General features: G+C 32.5%; 1 protein-coding gene across 1 annotated transcript in view; it reads left to right on the top strand.

Moving 5' to 3' along the window:
- LOC137632421 (uncharacterized) overlaps window positions 1-7,500 on the top strand; it is a 506,938-nt gene that overhangs the window by 377,689 nt on the left and 121,749 nt on the right.

Below are 7,500 nucleotides of genomic sequence, written 5' to 3'. Positions count from 1 at the left end.
CGTTCTGGTTGCTGATAGAATGGGGACTCCTGGAGGGATTTCGCGGCAGTGTCTGGTTTAATTAGGTTATCTCGCCTCGTCAGGTTAACTTGCCTCTTCTCCTGGTTGGGAGAGACTATGCGAGATGTTTGTGGAACATCCACAACTCGGAGGAGAGACTTACAAATTTACTTAAATGAAAAAAACGTGGGAGATATAGATGTTAATTTTTATGTTTTGATCAACTGAGCACCTACGTTATGAAGTAAAAAAGAAAAAAAAGAAAAAAGACAAATTTACTTAAAATTAAAAACGTGGTAGAAATAAAGATAATAATTATTATGCAGCTTTTGGTGAACAACTTAGCAACTACATTATTAGGCTTAAAAGCAATTACATAGATTAAAAAAAACGTGGGGAGAAATGGAGATGTTAATTATTGTGCACATTTTGGTGATCAACTGAGCACCTACATTATGAAGTAAATAAGACTTGCAAATTTACACAGATTAAAAAACGTGGGAGAAATAATGTTGATTATTATGCACAAATTAACACCTACGTTATGAAGTAAATAGGACTTACAAATTTACATAAGATTAAAAACTGTGAGAGAAATAGAGATGTTAATTATTATGCAGGTTTTGGTGATCTACTGAGCACCTAAATTATTAGGGTAAAAAGAGAAAAAGATACATAGATTAAAAAACGTATGAGAAATATAAATGTTAATTATTATGCATATTTTGGTGATCAACTGAGCACCTACGTTATGAAGTAAAAAGACTTATTTGGGAGAAACAATGTTAATTATCATGCAGCTTGTAGTGATCAATTGAGCACCTACGTTATGAAGTAAAAAAAAAGGACTTACAAATTACATAGATTAAAAAACTTAGTAGAAATAGAAATGTTATTTATCATGCACATTTTATAGATCGAGTGAGCACTCAAATTATGAAGTAAAAAATGACATGCAAATTTCCATAAAAGTAAAATAGTGTTAGAAAACAAAATGTTAATTATTATGCATATTTTAATGATCAACTGAGAACCCAAATTATGAAGTAAAAAGGAAGAATTTTTCATAAATTCAGAAAAGTGGGAAATTTATGAAGTAAAAAGGAAGAATTTTTCATAAAAAGAGAGTTTGATTATTATACGTATTTTAGTAATCAAGAAAGCACCTGTATATAATATGAAATATAGAATCAGCTGACGCTTTTTTTCAACTCAAAGATAAAAAAAAAAACAGGAAATTTACGTGTATGCAAAAATGTGATAGAAAAATAGACGTTAATTAATTATGCACATTTTAGCAAAGAATATATATATATATATATATATATATATATATATATATAATATATATATATATATATATATATATATATACATGTGTGTATATATATATATATATATATATATATATATATATATATATATATATATATACATGTGTGTATATATATATATATATATATATATATATATATACATGTGTGTGTGTATATATATATATATATATATATATATATATATATATACATGTGTATATATATATATATATATACATGTATATATATATATATATATATATATATATATAATATATATATATATATATATATATATATATATATATATATATATATATATACACACACGCCCACGCACACGCTAAACAACAAATGCAGTCGTTTCCAGTTCACTGCAGAACAAAGGCCTCAGACATGTCTTTATTCTTGTTTGGGGTTTTGGCATTTATTATCACTACAACACGCTGACTATGGTTGGTTATGATGCGAGACTTTTGTCTCATCTCTCATAGCAAACCAACCTAGTATGGGTGTCCCTGACTAATAAAGCCTTGCTGATTATGGCGATATACAAACCCTCTTACCGGGTTAAGGTATCCCTACTCAATATTTATTCCTATCCAGAAAAAAAAAACTTGACTTATTTTGTTGATGACTTGAAACTACGTTTCAGTGAATCATTATCAGCAAATTTCCTTTGTTCAGTAGTTTAAAATGTCAATTTTTTTCTTTATAACTTGGAATATGTTACAATTTTTAAAAAAATTTCCTTTGTTCATTAGTTTAAAATGTTAATTTTTTTCTTTATAACTTGGAATATGTTGCAATTTTTTTTACAATTTCCTTTGTTCAGTAGTTTTAAAATGTCATTTTTTTCTTTATAACTTGGAATATGTTGCAATTTTTTAAAATTTCCTTTGTTCATTAGTTTAAAATGTCAATTTTTTTCTTTATAACTTGGAATATGTTACAATTTTTAAAAAAATTTCCTTTGTTCATTAGTTTAAAATGTTAATTTTTTTCTTTATAACTTGGAATATGTTGCAATTTTTTTTACAATTTCCTTTGTTCAGTAGTTTAAAATGTCATTTTTTTCTTTATAACTTGGAATATGTTGCAATTTTTTAAAATTTCCTTTGTTCATTAGTTTAAAATGTCATTTTTTTCTTTATAACTTGGAATATGTTGCAATTTTTTAAAATTTCCTTTGTTCATTAGTTTAAAATGTCATTTTTTTCTTTATAACTTGGAATATGTTGCAATTTTTTAAAATTTCCTTTGTTCATTAGTTTAAAATGTCAATTTTTTTCTTTATAACTTGGAATATGTTGCATTTTTTTTTACAATTTCCTTTGTTCAGTAGTTTAAAATGTCATTTTTTTTCTTTATAACTTGGAATATGTTGCAATTTTTTAAAATTTCCTTTGTTCATTAGTTTAAAATGTCAATTTTTTTCTTTATAACTTGGAATATGTTGCAATTTTTTTTACAATTTCCTTTGTTCAGTAGTTTAAAATGTCATTTTTTTTCTTTATAACTTGGAATATGTTGCAATTTTTTAAAATTTCCTTTGTTCATTAGTTTAAAATGTCATTTTTTTTCTTTATAACTTGGAATATGTTGCAATTTTTTTTTAATTTCCTTTGTTCATTAGTTTAAGATATCAGTTTTTTCTTCATAACTTTTTAGAAAAATCTTCGAAAATTGTAAAGTAATAAGTTTTGCGAAAAAAATCTTAAAAGCTATCTATGCCACTGTATATAAGTCTAAGAGATAGCCAATACCCAGTAGTTAATTTATTACTAAATTTCAAGTTCCAGTAGTTTTAGAAATGATTTAAGACTAAATGGTTTTTAGAAGCAAGTTACTGCAAGTAAAGTCATTTCATAAAGTGCATTATTCGGCTTATTAAAGGGAAGAGCAATATTATTATTATTATTATTATTATTTGCTAAGCTACAACCCTAGCCGGAAAAGCAAAATGCTATAAGCCCAGGGGCCCCAACAGGGAAAATAGCCCAGTAAGGAAAGGAAAGAAGGAAAAATAAAATATTTTAAGAAGAGTAACATTAAAATAAATATTTCCTATATAAACTATGAAAACTTTAACAAAACAAGAGGAAGAGAAATTAAATAGAATAGTGTGCCTGATTGTACCCTCAAGCAATATCATGCCATGTACCATGAATGCGCCGAAGAAATATTATGCCTCGTACCGACCTATTTTGCATATGCATGATAGATGGACGCTTCGCTGGATTAATCATTAGCAGTAAATAATTCAGAAACGGTTTTGTTAACCTCTTGAGAGAGTGGCTCATTTGATTTGATTTTTTTTTTTTTTTTTTTTTTTTTTTTTTTTTTTTTTTTTTTTTAATGCACTTCCCTTTTGTATTTAAAATGACCAATTTTTTCATCCTCCTTTATTTTTATTTGAAATGACCAATTTTTTCATCCTCCTTTATTTTTATTTGAAATGACCAATTTTTTCATCTTCCTTTATTTTTTATTTGAAATGACCAATTTTTTCATCTTCCTTTATTTTTATTTGAAATGACCAATTTTTTCATCTTCCTTTATTTTTTATTTGAAATGACCAATTTTTTCATCTTCCTTTATTTTTATTTGAAATGACCAATTTTTTCATCTTCCTTTATTTTTATTTGAAATGACCAATTTTTTCATCTTCCTTTATTTTTTATTTGAAATGACCAATTTTTTCATCTTCCTTTATTTTTATTTGAAATGACCAATTTTTTCATCTTCCTTTATTTTTATTTGAAATGACCAATTTTTTCATCTTCCTTTATTTTTTATTTGAAATGACCAATTTTTTCATCTTCCTTTATTTTTATTTGAAATGACCAATTTTTTCATCATCCTTTATTTTTATTTGAAATGTCCAATTATTCATAGTTATATACTCTAAAAAAAACGTTATTTTAATCGGAGAGTCTCCATAAAAATATACTGTTCTCAGCCGTATTTCAGTAAAATACAGGCGACCGTAACTTTTACCCTACTTTGTTATTATCCATTACTGGTTGGAGACCGTAATAGTACTCCTTAACGTCAATATATCCCTTTTTAAAACGGTAGATGGCTGGCAACATTTATCCCAGGATTTTCACCTTTTTTTCGGTAAATTTTTGAACCAAGCTTGTTTCTTCGGGGCTAGAGGGCTTCACAAACCTGTGATATGATAAAGTTTGCTAAAATATGCATGTACAGTAGATATTCTTATGTTGGCTCTCTCTCTCTCTCTCTCTCTCTCTCTCTCTCTCTCTCTCTCTCTCAGCTTGTATTTAATTTGTGCACAAAAGTAACACCCTCGCTCTCTCGCTCACATTCATGCTCAAAAGTAACCTCTCTCTCTCTCTCTCTCTCTCTCTCTCTCTCTCTCTCTCTCTCTCTCTCTCTCTCTCTCTCTCTCTCTCTCTCTCCTATGAACCAAGTGTAACAGCATTACTAAACATTTAGATTCCTAATTGTATATCTTTACATTTAATCTCCAATTCACTTCAAAAGTCTTTACAAACTAGCCATTGCAATATGATTCTTTTTTCCTTGAAATTTGAAGAAGATATATCCGCGTAATAAATATAATTCAGTCAATTTCTAAATATTAATTTACGTCTTCTCACTCATAAATTAACGCATTTACGACAACCCTCTAGTTCCTCCTCCCTCCCCCCCCCCCTTTTATCAATAATTATTATTCACCTGATCACAAAGCTGTGCTCAGTCACTTAGGCTCGTTATCGTAGACATTCATCTTATGCATTGTAGCAATGTTTAAATATATAATAGATGTAAATATTATTATTATTATTATTAGCCAAGCTACAACCCTAGTTGGAAAAGCAAGAGGCTATAAGCCCAAGGTCTCCAATAGGGAAAAATAGTCCAGCGAGGAAAGGAAATAAGGAAATAAATAAATAGTGTATCATTTTTTTATTTGTTTTTGAAATTTATTTGAATATGACGGGGTAGGTAGTGTTAAGGTTTTATATGTTGGGATAAATGATCTATGTTATAAGAACCATAAATGGGTCACGGGTATGTGGCTTCTTTACCGTGTAGTTACTATCCTAAATAACGCCTATAGTCAATTTATTTTAGTGAGGCAGATTTGCATCGACTCGCAGGGGTGCCCTTTTAGCTCGGAAAAGTTTCATAATACCTGATAGGTCTGAAGTATTTGTGTTCGAATACTTCCGACCAATCAGCGATCAGGAAACTTTTCCGAGCTAAACGGGCACCCCTGTGAGTCGGTGCAAAGCTGCCTCACTAAAAAAAATTAACTATAGTAACTTTTGCGCTTGTTATCATTCCTGGTCATTGATTTGTTCCTGTACGGAAGGTTTAAAGTCCGCTCATGAATGGCAGAGGCAAGGAACAGTGACATTGCTCTAACAAGCAGGATAATACCCTAGACTAGAGAATGACCATATATACATATGATCAGCGGTCAAGTCCCCTCTCCTACCAAGCTAGGACCAAGGAGGGCAAGACAATGGCTGCTGATGACTCAGGAGGTAGGCCTATAGCTAGCTAAGGATGGTGAGGTTGCAACGACCAGGCTAGGACCAAGGAGGGCAAGACAATGGCTGCTGATGACTCAGGAGGTAGGCCTATAGCTAGCTAAGGATGGTGAGGTTGCAACGACCAGGCTAGGACCAAGGAGGGCAAGACAATGGCTGCTGATGACTCAGGAGGTAGGCCTATAGCTAGCTAAGGATGGTGAGGTTGCAACGACCAGGCTAGGACCAAGGAGAGTAAGACAATGGTTGCTGATGACTCAGGAGGTAGGCCTATAGCTAGCTAAGGATGGTGAGGTTGCAACGACCAGGCTAGGACCAAGGAGGGTAAGACAATGGCTGCTGATGACTCAGGAGGTAGGCCTATAGCTAGCTAAGGATGGTGAGGTTGCAACGACCAGGCTAGGACCAAGGAGGGTAAGACAATGGCTGCTGATGACTCAGGAGGTAGGCCTATAGCTAGCTAAGGATGGTGAGGTTGCAACGACCAGGCTAGGACCAAGGAGGGTAAGACAATGGCTGCTGATGACTCAGGAGGTAGGCCTATAGCTAGCTAAGGATGGTGAGGTTGCAACGACCAGGCTAGGACCAAGGAGGGTAAGACAATGGCTGCTGATGACTCAGGAGGTAGGCCTATAGCTAGCTAAGGATGGTGAGGTTGCAACGACCAGGCTAGGACCAAGGAGGGTAAGACAATGGCTGCTGATGACTCAGGAGGTAGGCCTATAGCTAGCTAAGGATGGTGAGGTTGCAACGACCAGGCTAGGACCAAGGAGGGCAAGACAATGGCTGCTGATGACTCAGGAGGTAGACCTATAGCTAGCTAAGGATGGTGAGGTTGCAACGACCAGGCTAGGACCAAGGAGGGTAAGACAATGGCTGCTGATGACTCAGGAGGTAGGCCTATAGCTAGCTAAGGATGGTGAGGTTGCAACGAGTTTGAGCGGGACTCGAATCCCAGTCCGTCGATCACCAGTCAGGGACGTTACCACTTAGGTTTTTATATTATAATAATCATAAATGGGTCACAGGTCCCTGATAAATATATGGTCTCTTTACCTTGTAGTTACTATTAGAAATAGGACCTAAAATTTAGCTATCATTAATATATGGTATCGTTAATAGCCATAAGATTGTTCTTATACAGAAGTCAGTAATACAATGAAATATATGAAATAAATATATTCATGTGGAAGGCCTCGGTAGCGTAATGATACTATTGCTAGTAGCGATGTTTTCGATGCTATTGCTAGTAGCAGTGTTTCCATTACAAACGCCAGTAGCGATGTTTCCGATAATATTACTAGTAGCAGTGTTATCGATACTATTGCTAGTAGCAGTGTTTCCATTACAATTGCTAGTAGCTGTGTTTCCAATACTATTGCTAGCAGCGATGTTTCCTATATTTTGTTAGTAGTGATGTTTCTATTACTATTGCTAGTAGCGATATTCCCATTAATATTGCTAGTAGCGATGTTTTCGATATTTTTTATAATGTATGTATCTCCATTACTATTGCTAGTAGCAGTGTTTCAATTACAATTGCTAGTAGCAGTGTTTCCATTACAATTGCTTGTAACAGTGTTACTGATACTATTGCTAGTAGCAGTGTTTCAATTACAATTGCTAGTAGCAGTGTTTCCATTACTATTGCTAGTAGC

The sequence above is a fragment of the Palaemon carinicauda genome, chromosome 41, assembly GCF_036898095.1.
Source record: "Palaemon carinicauda isolate YSFRI2023 chromosome 41, ASM3689809v2, whole genome shotgun sequence".
Lineage (NCBI taxonomy): Eukaryota > Metazoa > Arthropoda > Malacostraca > Decapoda > Palaemonidae > Palaemon > Palaemon carinicauda.
This window is presented reverse-complemented; position numbering and strand designations above follow the sequence as displayed.